This window comes from Candoia aspera, chromosome 12 (genome assembly GCF_035149785.1).
Source record: "Candoia aspera isolate rCanAsp1 chromosome 12, rCanAsp1.hap2, whole genome shotgun sequence".
Taxonomy (NCBI): Eukaryota; Metazoa; Chordata; class Lepidosauria; order Squamata; family Boidae; genus Candoia; species Candoia aspera.
The window spans coordinates 23,621,697-23,634,737 of NC_086164.1; positions in this window are offsets into that span (position 1 = coordinate 23,621,697).

Below are 13,041 nucleotides of genomic sequence, written 5' to 3' on the forward strand. Positions count from 1 at the left end.
GCACATCTGGACATACCAGTCTGCCGCCCTCCCCTTCAGTTTGGTGGCAATGGTGATGATCCTTGCCTTTTCCGATTGGAAAAACGCCCCCCATTCTTCCATGTAGGCTTTCGCGTTCGTCAGGAAGAACGAGAGTTTGGTCGGGTCCCCATCAAACTTGACAGGGAAGTCTCGCATGCCGCCTCCCGCCGGGCTGCGCCCCACCACCGGTGCTGCCGCGGCTTGTGCTTCCCTGGCTCGGGGCGGCACGGGGCCCCGGGGCGATCGCCCTGACGATGCTGCGATTTCCATCTGGACCGACTGGTCCCCTTCGCGCCTCCGCACCGCCCGTCGCCGTTCCGGGGACAGCCCCTGGGAAGAAGGGGTTGAATGCCGCTGGCTTGATTCTTCCCGGACCTCTCGCAACGAGGTCACATCCAAGCTCAGCTGTTTCAGGATAGCCTCCAACGAATCCATTTTGGACTCCAGTACTCGGATCCGATCCGGAGTGGGTGAGCCCTCCGTTGGCTGCACCTGCACCACGTTGGGGGATAATGGGTATCTCTGCCTCCAGGATGGGCCCCCCGCTGCCGTGGCATCTCCTTGGGTCTCATCCCAGGTGAGCAGCTCACCCGGAGAAGTTACGATGGTCTCCAAGGCTGTTTTCCGCCCCCCGGCTTCACTCTCCGACTCGGAGCTCGCCTCCTCTCGGATGGCTGACAGCTCCCCACCTTGGGACGGTCGGCCGGACTGCCTCACGGTCGAGTCCGGTTCCCCTTCCTCCATCATCATGATGTCGGGTTCGGTCATCGCGGGCTCTCTCCCTCACAGGGTTAGACCCTTGTCTTTCCTGGACAGGGGCCAGCGGAGTTAGGAACTTAGATTCTCAGCTTTATGTAATGATTGCCCTAGCCCAAATACTCAGACTCACAAGAGGCTGCTAAATGAAATCTGATTTATTAGAGAACTAAAGACAAATACAGAGAAAGCTGAGAATGAGCAAAAGCGCGCCAAATACAAACTTAAACCCTTGGTGCAAACGTATCCCGCCTCCCTCCTAACAGCCCCGCCCGGCACAGGTGCTAGCAAACGTCAGAGTTGCTAGCCTGGGAAAGTAACCTTGAGCGCAGTAGATAATACAAATACATTCCAAAGCAAAGCCAAAAGATAACCGTTCCCATCCTCCCCAGAAAGATGAAACACGCATCCAATTAATGACATGCGAAACGTTACGATGCATCAAAGACATTGAAACGGCGAACATGACATACCGCCTCCCTAAAAATACACCTAGGGACCTGGCTTAGTGGGATAAGCAGAGTGGAAACGGGCCACCAGGACAGGGGAAGCCACATCTGGTGCAGCGACCCACTCTGGATGAGGGAAATGTTTCCAACGAACTAAATATTGCAAAGTATTGCGAAGGCGTCTAGAGTCCAAGATTTCTTTAACTTCAAAGTGTTGCTGACCATCAATCATGATGGGGGTGGGAGGTGAAGGTTGGCGATGCCAGCGGTCAGAAGGAATAGTCGGTTTGAGTAAGCTGCAATGAAAAACAGGGTGTAAGCGTTTAAGGTTATGAGGCAAGTCAAGTTTAAAAGTCACAGGGTTAATCTGAGCAATAATCGGGAAAGGACCCACAAATTTAGGCGCAAGTTTCTTTGAAGGTTGTGATGACTTGATAAACTTGGTGGAAAGGTAAACCGAGTCCCCAACTTGGAATGCAAGTTGGGGGGCCCGCTTCCGATCAGCATACAATTTATAATCCGCTTGTGCATCAGCCAATGCCTTTTGAATCATTGGCCAGGAGTCTGCCAGTTGTGTTGTCCAATCATCTGGAGTGGCTGATCCTGCAGGAGGTTGCGGTAGATCAGGGATAGGTACAAAGTCTTTACCCTGGGCTACCCGAAATGGGGTTTGGCCAGTGCTTTGATGCACTGCATTGTTGTAAGCCACTTCAGCAAATGGTAGGAGGTCTACCCAATTGTCCTGCTGATAATTCACAAAAGCTCGAAGGTACTGCTCCAGAGTAGAATTTACCGCCTCAGTGGCCCCGTCCGTCTGAGGATGCCAAGCCGTGGACAAGGCTTGCTTCGTGCCTAACAGCTTGAGAAACGCCCGCCAAAATTGTGAGGTAAATTGTGTACCTCTGTCCGAAATCAAGCGGGAGGGACATCCGTGTAGCCTGTACACGTGTACAAGAAATAGGCGAGCCAATTGACGTGCCGACGGAATGGACACGCAAGGGATGAAGTGAGCCTGTTTGGAGAAATAGTCTTTGACCACCCAAATGACCGTTTTGCGTTGGCTGGGTGGTAGCTCTACAATAAAGTCCATGGAGATTTCCTCCCAAGGGGAAGAAGGGGCTGCCACCGGCTGCAGAAGGCCCTGGGGCTTGCCCACCTTGCGTTTAGACATTGCACAAACAGTGCAGGAGGCAATGTAGTCCTTGACATCTTTACGTAATGTGGGCCACCAGAACTGCCTCCGAACCAGGTGCAAGGTTTTCACAAACCCGAAGTGACCTGCGAGTTTGTCATTGTGTGAACGTAGTAACACATCTTTTCTGAGGTTTTCAGGAACGTAGAGGCGGTTGGATTTCCAAGCGAAGCCTCTGTCAAAAGTAACACTGTCCTTATTCGCAAGCAACCAAGTATCCGTTTTCAGTTCTTTTAGAAACTTTTGTTGCAATTGGGAGGGAATTGACAAAGTGCTTGGCTGAACAGCGCCTGTGGTAGGTGGCTGCTGCGCGCGCGTTTGGCTTCGCGTCACAGCCTGCATGCCCAATTGGGGCGACGTCCACAGGGTGCTTACCACATCTGGCGCTGCCCCGGAATCCTGAGGTTGCCTTGACAAGGCATCAGCCAAGAAGTTCTTTTTCCCCGGAATAAATTTCAATTGAAAATTGAATCGATTGAAAAATTGAGCCCAACGAACCTGTTTGGGGCTCAGTTTTCGAGGGGTACTAAGAGCCTCCAGGTTTTTATGATCAGTCCATACTTCAAAGGGATGATTTGCCCCCTCTAACAGATGCCGCCAAGCTTCTAATGCGGCTTTTACTGCAAATGCCTCCTTTTCCCAAACATGCCAACGTCTCTCAGTCTCGGAGAATTTGCGGGACAAGTAGGCACAGGGTTTGAGGCATCCTGTCCCGTCTTGTTGCATCAACAATGCCCCAATAGAATAATCGGAGGCATCTGCCTGTACCACAAAAGGCTTTGAGGGATCAGGATGCTGTAAAATGGGCTCTTTGACGAAAGCTGCTTTTAGCCGTTCAAACGCCGTTTGACAAGCAGGCGTCCATCGCAACAGCGCTCCGGGATTCTTGACTCTCCTAGTATCTCCCACCCCTTTTGTTCGAAGCAGTTCAGTTAGTGGCAATGCAATCTCAGCGAACCCCCTTATGAATAATCTGTAGTAGTTGCTGAACCCCAGGAAACTTTGAAGTTGCCTGCGGGTGCGGGGACTCTCCCAGTCCATGATAGCCTGCACCTTGGCAGGGTCCATTTCTATGCCTTTATCTGAAATTCTATACCCCAAGTAGTCAATTTGGGTCTGATGAAAGGCACATTTCGACAGCTTGGCATACAATTCAGCGGATCTGAGTTTACACAATACTTTCCTTACCAGAGCCACATGCTCTTCCATGGTTTCAGTATAAATCAACACATCATCCAAATACACCAGTACACCTTTAAACAGATGTTCATGCAAAACTTCATTGATTAATTGCATAAATACCCCAGGGGCCCCAGCCAAACCAAACGGTAACACCTTATACTGGAAAGCTCCCAACGGGCAATTGAATGCAGTTTTCCACTCATCCCCCTCCTTGATTCGTACATGATAGTAGGTAAAGGTAAAGGTTTCCCTTGACGTAAAGTCCAGTCGTGTCCGACTCTAGGGGGCGGTGCTCATCTCCGTTTCAAAGCCTTGGAGCCGGCGTTGTCCATAGGACACTTCCGGGTCATGTGGCCAGCATGACTCACGGAACGCCGTTACCTTCCCGCCGAAGCGGTACCAATTAATCTACTCACATTTGCATGTTTTCGAACTGCTTGGTGTGCAGAAGCTGGGACGAGCAACGGGAGCTCACCCCGCCGCGCGGTTTCGAACCGCCGACCTTCCGATCGACAGCTCAGCGGTTTAACCCGCAGCGCCACCGCGTCCCTACGATAGTAGGCTTCTCTTAAATCAAGCTTAGAGAAGATCTTTCCCTTGGCCAGATGTGACAACATGTCCTTTATCAATGGCAAGGGATATTTGTTGGAAATTGAGACGGCATTTAATCCACGGAAATCCGTACAAAGTCTCAATGTCCCGTCCTTTTTTGGGCAAAAAAGAACCGGCGCCCCCACCGGTGAATTCGCCGGCTCAATGAATCCACGCGCCAGATTTTTGTCCACAAAGTCCCTCAACAGAGTCAGTTCCTTTTGTGTCATGGAATAAATTTTTGGTTTAGGCAATTGGGTGTTGGGTAGCAGTTCTATGGCACAGTCCGTCTTTCGATGGGGGGGCAACTGGTCAGCTTCCTTTTCACCGAATACATCAGCAAACATCCTGTACTCGGCGGGCAAGCCTTCCAGAGGAGAGGCCGGGTAAGGCGGAGTCACAGCTGCCGCAACCCCCACCATCTCCTCTGGGGCACCCTTCCCCTCTGCCGCTTGATAGAACCCATCCCTAAACGTGATAGTTCGGTAAACCCAGTTTATTTGGGGGTTTTGCTGCACCAACCAGGGCACCCCCAACACCACCAATGGTCCCCCTACAGGAGCCACGACAAAAGACAACCCTTCCCGGTGGCTGCCCAGTTGCAAGGCTACGCGCCCTGTAAAATGGGTGACCGGTTTGCCCCCTGCCATGGACCCATCCAGTTGTGTAAAAGCGATGGGTCGTTGTAAAGGGAAAGTGGGTAGCTCCAAAGCCGCCACCACGTCGGGGTGCATAAGACACCGGGAACACCCCGAATCAATCATGGCCCATACTTCCACAGTCTTGGATTGGGAGCCCAATTTCAATTTCACCGTGAGAATGCGGTAACTGCCACTCACCGATGGAGGCTCGCGCCCGTCCTCTACCACCTGCCCAGCGGCGCCCTTTAGAGCAGGTGGCTGGCGTTTCCCGCCGGCTGCAGGATTTCGGTCTCCCCTTCAATTTCGTAGAACATCACATCGTCTCCCTCGGTTTCGGCCACCGCAGCTTTTTGTTTCCTCGGCAATGCAGGGGACTTTGCCGGCGGTTTTCCGGGTCGTTCCTCTCCCTTTGCCTTCGGGCATGCTGCCACTCGATGCCCCTCCTTACCACATCTCAAACACAAGCCTTTTGCGTACTGCTTCTCCCGCTCCTCGTCCCAGGGTCGTTGTCCCGGTTTCCCCCCGGTGGTCGCTGGGCGGCTGGGTTTCACCTCCCGCCCCGCCTTGCCGGTCTTCCGCTGGGCAAAGATCTCCTGGGCATGTTCAGCCCTCCCCGCCAGCAGGATCCATTCATACAGCGTGTATGGGTCGTCCCTCCCCAGGGACCAGCGCAGCACCTCCGTATTCAAACCATCCTTGAATAGCTCGATAATGGTTGCTTGGGACCAGTCATCCACCTTCCCAGCTAGCGCTTTAAACTCCAAAGCATAATCGGCCACTGATCTGAACCCCTGCTTGAGTTCCTTCAGGGCTCGCTTTGCTCTCTCTTTCGCCAAGGGGTCCTCGAAGTGTTGTTTCAACGCCCAGAGGAACTCATCGAGACTTTCCAGTTCAGGCGCTTCCGACTGGCACATCTGGACATACCAGTCTGCCGCCCTCCCCTTCAGTTTGGTGGCAATGGTGATGATCCTTGCCTTTTCCGATTGGAAAAACGCCCCCCATTCTTCCATGTAGGCTTTCGCGTTCGTCAGGAAGAACGAGAGTTTGGTCGGGTCCCCATCAAACTTGACAGGGAAGTCTCGCATGCCGCCTCCCGCCGGGCTGCGCCCCACCACCGGTGCTGCCGCGGCTTGTGCTTCCCTGGCTCGGGGCGGCACGGGGCCCCGGGGCGATCGCCCTGACGATGCTGCGATTTCCATCTGGACCGACTGGTCCCCTTCGCGCCTCCGCACCGCCCGTCGCCGTTCCGGGGACAGCCCCTGGGAAGAAGGGGTTGAATGCCGCTGGCTTGATTCTTCCCGGACCTCTCGCAACGAGGTCACATCCAAGCTCAGCTGTTTCAGGATAGCCTCCAACGAATCCATTTTGGACTCCAGTACTCGGATCCGATCCGGAGTGGGTGAGCCCTCCGTTGGCTGCACCTGCACCACGTTGGGGGATAATGGGTATCTCTGCCTCCAGGATGGGCCCCCCGCTGCCGTGGCATCTCCTTGGGTCTCATCCCAGGTGAGCAGCTCACCCGGAGAAGTTACGATGGTCTCCAAGGCTGTTTTCCGCCCCCCGGCTTCACTCTCCGACTCGGAGCTCGCCTCCTCTCGGATGGCTGACAGCTCCCCACCTTGGGACGGTCGGCCGGACTGCCTCACGGTCGAGTCCGGTTCCCCTTCCTCCATCATCATGATGTCGGGTTCGGTCATCGCGGGCTCTCTCCCTCACAGGGTTAGACCCTTGTCTTTCCTGGACAGGGGCCAGCGGAGTTAGGAACTTAGATTCTCAGCTTTATGTAATGATTGCCCTAGCCCAAATACTCAGACTCACAAGAGGCTGCTAAATGAAATCTGATTTATTAGAGAACTAAAGACAAATACAGAGAAAGCTGAGAATGAGCAAAAGCGCGCCAAATACAAACTTAAACCCTTGGTGCAAACGTATCCCGCCTCCCTCCTAACAGCCCCGCCCGGCACAGGTGCTAGCAAACGTCAGAGTTGCTAGCCTGGGAAAGTAACCTTGAGCGCAGTAGATAATACAAATACATTCCAAAGCAAAGCCAAAAGATAACCGTTCCCATCCTCCCCAGAAAGATGAAACACGCATCCAATTAATGACATGCGAAACGTTACGATGCATCAAAGACATTGAAACGGCGAACATGACACTCCCTGCTGCATGGCAACCTCCCTGCCTGAGCTGCTGGAGGCCATCTCAGGGCTGGTGGTGGAGTTCCCCAGGCTTATGGTCTTGGACTTCAACCTGTCTTCCCTGGGGCATGCCTACCTGGGGCACCCATGGGCCTGACTCAGATCATTTGGGACCCAACTCGAGACAGTGGCCTCACTCTGGACTTGGTTTTCTTGTTGGAGCAGTGGCAAAGTGATCTGAGGGGAGAGGTAGATCTGTCCTCATTGTCATGGTCAGACCATGCCCTGGTGGCCCTGAGATTCTCTTGTGCTGCCTTGCTCCGCAGGGAGGCAGGACCCATTCGATTGGTCTGCCCCCGGCGACTGATGGACCCGGTGAGGTTTCAGAAGAAGCTCAGGGTTATACCCGGGGATCTGCTGGAGGTCCTGGCCGCAACCTGGAATAGAGAAGCGGCTGGGGCCTTGGACAGGATTGTGCCTGTGCGGCTTCTCTTGCCCACTCAAACCCGGCACTCCCCGTGGTTTACGGAGGAACTGCAGGTTTTGAAGAGGGTTAAGATATGCCTAGAGTGCTGCTGGAGGAAGACAAAGACTGAATCTGACCTAACACAAGCTAGAGCCACTATTAAGGCCTACCTTGTGGTGGTAAGAGTGGCGAAACGTCAATATTTCTCTGCTCTTATTGCATCTACAGAATGCCACCCAGTGCCCTGTTTAACATTACTCAATTGTTATTAGGTGGGGGGGGGGCTCTGTCTCCCACCTACAGGGCCATGCGGAGGAGTTTGCTGAGCATCTGCAGGGTAATATCGCTCAGATTCAGTCCAAGTTGGACTCTAAGCATGGGGCAGAGTCTGGGGAGATACTGAGGGAACATACTTACCCTGTTATCTGGGAACAGTTTGATCCTGTTGGGCCTGAGGAAGTGGACCGGATCCTCCAGACTGTAAATGCCACCATGTGTCGTCTAGACCCATGCCCTTCCTGGCTTGTGAAAGCAGCCCAGGAGATGACACGTGTTTGGGTCCAGGCGATGGTTAATGCACCTTTGAGGGAGGGAGTGGTTCTGGTTGCCTTTAAAGAGGCACTGGTACACCGCCTCCTCAAAAAGTCATCGCTGGACCCTACTGTCCTGGACAATTTTTGTCCAGTCTCCCACCTCCCCTTTTTGGGGAAGGTGGTTGAGAAAGTGGTGGCGTTACAACTTCAGAGGATTCTGGATGAAACGGATTATCTAGACCCCTTTCAGTCAGGTTTCAGGCTGGGATATGGGACAGAGACTGCATTGGTTGCACTTATGGATGATCTCGGGCGGGAGCAGGATGGAGGCAGTGCATCCATCCTTGCTCTCCTTGATCTCTCACCGGCTTTCAATACCATCGACCATGGTATCCTTCTGGGATGGTACTGGGAGTTGGAGGTGGGCAGCGTGGTTTTGCGCTGGTTCACCTCCTTCTTCCAGGGCCGGTCCCACTCGGTGGTGTTAGGAGATGAAAGATCCGACTCTCGACCCCTGCTGTGCGGGGTGCCACAGGGTTCAGTTCTCTCCCCTCTCCTATTTAAAATCTACATGAAACCACTGGGTGAGATCATCCGTCACCACGGGATGAGGTACCATCAGTATGCTGATGATACTCAGATATATAACTCCATCCCGGGTGAAGTAAATGATGCGGTCACTGCCCTCTCTCAGTGCCTGGGGGCTGTTCGGGTCTGGATAGGGAACAACAGGCTTCAACTGAACCCTGGTAAGATGGAGTGGCTGTGGATTGGTGGCTCCTCTGTATCTGGGAAGTTGTCATCTTTAGTTCTGGATGGGGTTGCACTGCCCCATTCAGAACCGGTGCGTAACTTGGGGGTCCTCCGGGACTCATGACTCCTGCTTGAAGAGCAGGTAGCAGTCATGGCTAGGAGGGCCTTTGCACAACTTTAGGTTGTGTGCCAGTTACGCCCTTTCCTGGATCGAGATGCCCTCCGGACAGCCACTCATGCCCTGGTCATCTCCCACATAGACTACTGCAATGCACTCTACATGGGGCTACCCTTGAAGAGTATCCGGAAGCTTCAGTTGGTCCAAAATGCGGCTGTGCAAATAGTGATGAATGCCCCAAGATCAGCACACGTAACACCTTTACTGCATGAGCTGCATTGGGTTCCAGTTTGCTTCCGGGTCCAATTCAAGGTGTTGGTTATCACCTTTAAAGCCCTACATGGCATGGGGCCAGGTTACCTAAGGGATCGTCTCATCCCTATAACATCGACCTGCCCCAGCCGATCATGCAGAGAGGGCATGTTGTGGACCCTGTAAGAGAATTGCATCTGGTGGGGTCCAGGAGGTGGGCCTTCTCTGCTGTGGTGCCCACCCTGTTAAACATTCTACACCCTGAGGTGAGGCAGGCCCCTTGACTCTCGACCTTCTGGAAGGGTTTGAAGACCTGGTTCTGCCGCCTCGCCTGGGATGGGAAGGGCGATAGCTCTTCCTGGGGGTGGCTGGTGATGTAGACTTCTGAATGGAAATCTCCCACTTGGATTCCATATTTATATTTATTTAACATTTAATATTGTAGGTGTTGACTTGGTAATTTTATGATGTTGAGGTTTTAAGGTGAATTTTAGTGTAAACCGCCCAGAGTCCCCCTTTTAGCGGGAGATGGGCAGTGATAGAAATGTGAATAATAAGTAAATAAATAAGAGGGCTTTTATCCAATCACCTTCTCCAGACCCACATCTTGCTTGCTTTCTAGTATTCATGATGTAGTTTATTTACAACTTTTATTTCAATTTAATAGCTCCCTCTACTGGCAACAAGAAGAGAGGAAATTACAGTAAAGTATAATGTATCTTCTTAAGTGGCCACTTAAACCAGCTTATATCTTTGTTTAGAATAAGAAAAGGGCAGAAAAGAAAAGGAGAAGAAAGCTTTTGTAAAACAATGTCTTTCAAGTTACCCGCTTGAGTTGTTAGTCCTTTAAATTCAATAGAAACACACTGAAAAATGTCTTGAAAATAATGAAAAGCCCACCAAGAGAAAAAGTTTTTCTGTAGTGGAGATAGCCTCTTCAGATTCTCTATTTAAAGTACAACAAAGTGATTTTAGAAATGAGGTGGTCAGAAGTAATGTCCTTTTAAAAAGACTTCATACATGGCTCCTACAAGATGGCTCTCCTGCTTCCCAGCTGCCTCTCACCATTCAGTCATGACTCCACAATTCCTCAATGAGTTCCAGCCATCCAGAAGACACAGGGAGTGATTTGCCAGCTTCTCCTTCCCTGGAGAATGCTATGTGTCTCAAATTACTTCCCAAGAAACCCAATAATCACCGCATTGTAAATCCTAGCTATGGAGCTTCGCTAGGACCATTTCTCCTCACCAGAAGCCCCTAAAATAAATGTTTTTTAAGATGCCTCAGGAAATGCTCTGGCTATTTAAGCCTATAATGGAACCCAAAGTTGATACTGAAGAGAAACAAGTGCCTTTGAAGATAACTGGAAAGGAATTTATTTATTTATTTATTTATTTCATATAGGCCCCCATCTCAACAAGTGACTCTGTGCGGTGTACATGTCATGAGTACTGATGGCGAGCAGGAGGGGGCCTCTATCCAGGGGGGAAAACGCATGCGTAGTACTGAGGAAATCAGCACCCATTAAAAGAGACACAGATCTCACCCGCCTTAACTTTTGGGGTTTATCTGTCTGGGTTTTTCCTACGCTTCTTCAGTTTGTTAGGATTCTGTTTTATGTAGCAGTAATAAACACTAGAGACCTACTCCTCGTCTCAGTGAGATTTCTGACTGTTAGGACAGTACAATCATAAAAAAATATAGGCAACAATTAAAAACAATTTTAAAAGTATAAAATAAATGTATATCATCACCAACTTCAGCAAAGGATCGTTACCTTGTCATGGTGCTGGAGCTTGAGCACCTCAATGATGCCATGAGCTAAACTGTGAAGGGCCACCCAAGACGGGAAGGTCATGACAGAGAGGTCAGACTAAATGCGATCCCTGGGGAAGGTAATGGCAACCCAACCCAGTATTCTTGCCGTGAAAACTAAATGGATCAGTACAACCAGAGATACATCGGTATACCATCAGAAGATGAGACCCCCAGGTCGGAAGATGGTCAAAATGCTACTGGGGAGGAACAGAGGGGTTCAACTAGCCCCAGACGTGATGACGCAGCTAGCTCAAAGCCAAAAGGACGGATAGCGGCCGACGGTGCTGGTGGTGAATGGTGAATCCGATGTTCTAAGGATCAACACACCATTGGAACCTGGAATGTAAGATCTATGAGCCAGGGCAAATTGGATGTGGTTATTGGTGAGCTGTCAAGATTAAAGATAGACATTTTCGGCATCAGTGAACTGAAATGGACTGGAATGGGCCACTTCACATCAAATGACCACCAGATCTACTACTGTGGACAAGAGGACCACAGAAGAAATGGAGCAGCCTTCATAATTAATAATAAAGTGGCTAAAGCAGTGCTTGGATACAATCCAAAAAACGACAGAATGATCTCAATTCGAATTCAGGGCAAGCCATCTAACATCACAGTGATCCAAATATATGCCCCAACCACAGATGCTGAAGTAGAGCCGTTCTATGAGGATCTGCAGCACCTACTGGACAACACGCCTAAAAGAGATGTTATTTTCATCACAGGAGACTGGAATGCTAAGGTGGGCAGTCAAATGACACCTGGAATTACAGGTAAGCATGGCCTGGGAGAACAAAACGAAGCAGGACATAGGCTGATAGAATTTTGCCAGACAACTCACTCTGCATAATAAACACTCTCTTCCAACAACCTAAGAGACGGCTTTATACATGGACTTCACCAGATGGACAACGCCGAAATCAGATTGACTACATCCTTTGCAGCCAAAGGTGGCGGACATCTATACAGTCAGTAAAAACAAGACCTGGAGCTGACTGTAGTTCAGATCATGAACTTCTTACTGAACAATTTAGGATCAGACTCAAGAGATTAGGGAAGACCCACAGATCAGCTAGATATGAGCTCACTAATATTCCTAAGGAATATGCAGTGGAGGTGAAGAATAGATTTAAGGGACTGAGTAGATAGGGTCCCGGAAGAACTCTGGACAGATGTTTGCAACAAAATACATCCCAAAGGAAGAGAAAACCAAGAAGGCAAAATGGCTGTCTGCTGAGACACTAGAAGTAGCCCAAGACAGAAGGAAAGCAAAAGGCAACAGTGATAGGGGGAGATATGCCCAATTAAATGCAAAATTCCAGAGGTTAGCCAGAAGAGATAAGGAATTATTTTTAAAGAAGCAATGCGCGGAAGTGGAAGAAGACAATAGAATAGGAAGGACAAGAGACCTCTTCCAGAAAATTAGAAACATCGGAGGTAAATTCCAGGCAAAAATGGGTATGATCAAAAACAAAGATGGCAAGGACCTAACAGAAGAAGAAGAGATCAAGAAAAGGTGGCAAGAATATACAAAAGACCTGTATAGGAACGATAACAATATCAGGGATAGCTTTGACGGTGTGGTCAGTGAGCTAGAGCCAGACATCCTGAAGAGTGAGGTGGAGTGGGCTTTAAGAAGCATTGCTAATAACAAGGCAGCAGGAGACGACGGCATCCCAGCTGAACTGTTCAAAATCTTGCAAGATGATGCTGTCAAGGTAATGCATGCTATATGCCAGCAAATTTGGAAAACACAAGAATGGCCATCAGAGTAGAAAAAATCAACTTATATCCCCATACCAAAAAAGGGGAACACTAAAGAATGTTCAAACTATCAAACAGTGGCACTCATTTCACATGCCAGAAGGTAATGCTCAAGATCCTGCAAGGTAGACTTCAGCAGTTCATGGAGCGAGAATTGCCAGATGTACAAGCTGGGTTTACAAAAGGCAGAGGAACTAGAGACCAAATTGCCAATATCCGATGGATAATGGAAAAAGCCAGGGAGTTTCAGAAAAACATTTATTTCTGTTTTATTGACTATTCTAAAGCCTTTGACTGTGTGGACCATAACAAGTTGTGGCAAGTTCTTAGTGGTATGGGGATACCAAGTCATTTTGTCTGCCTC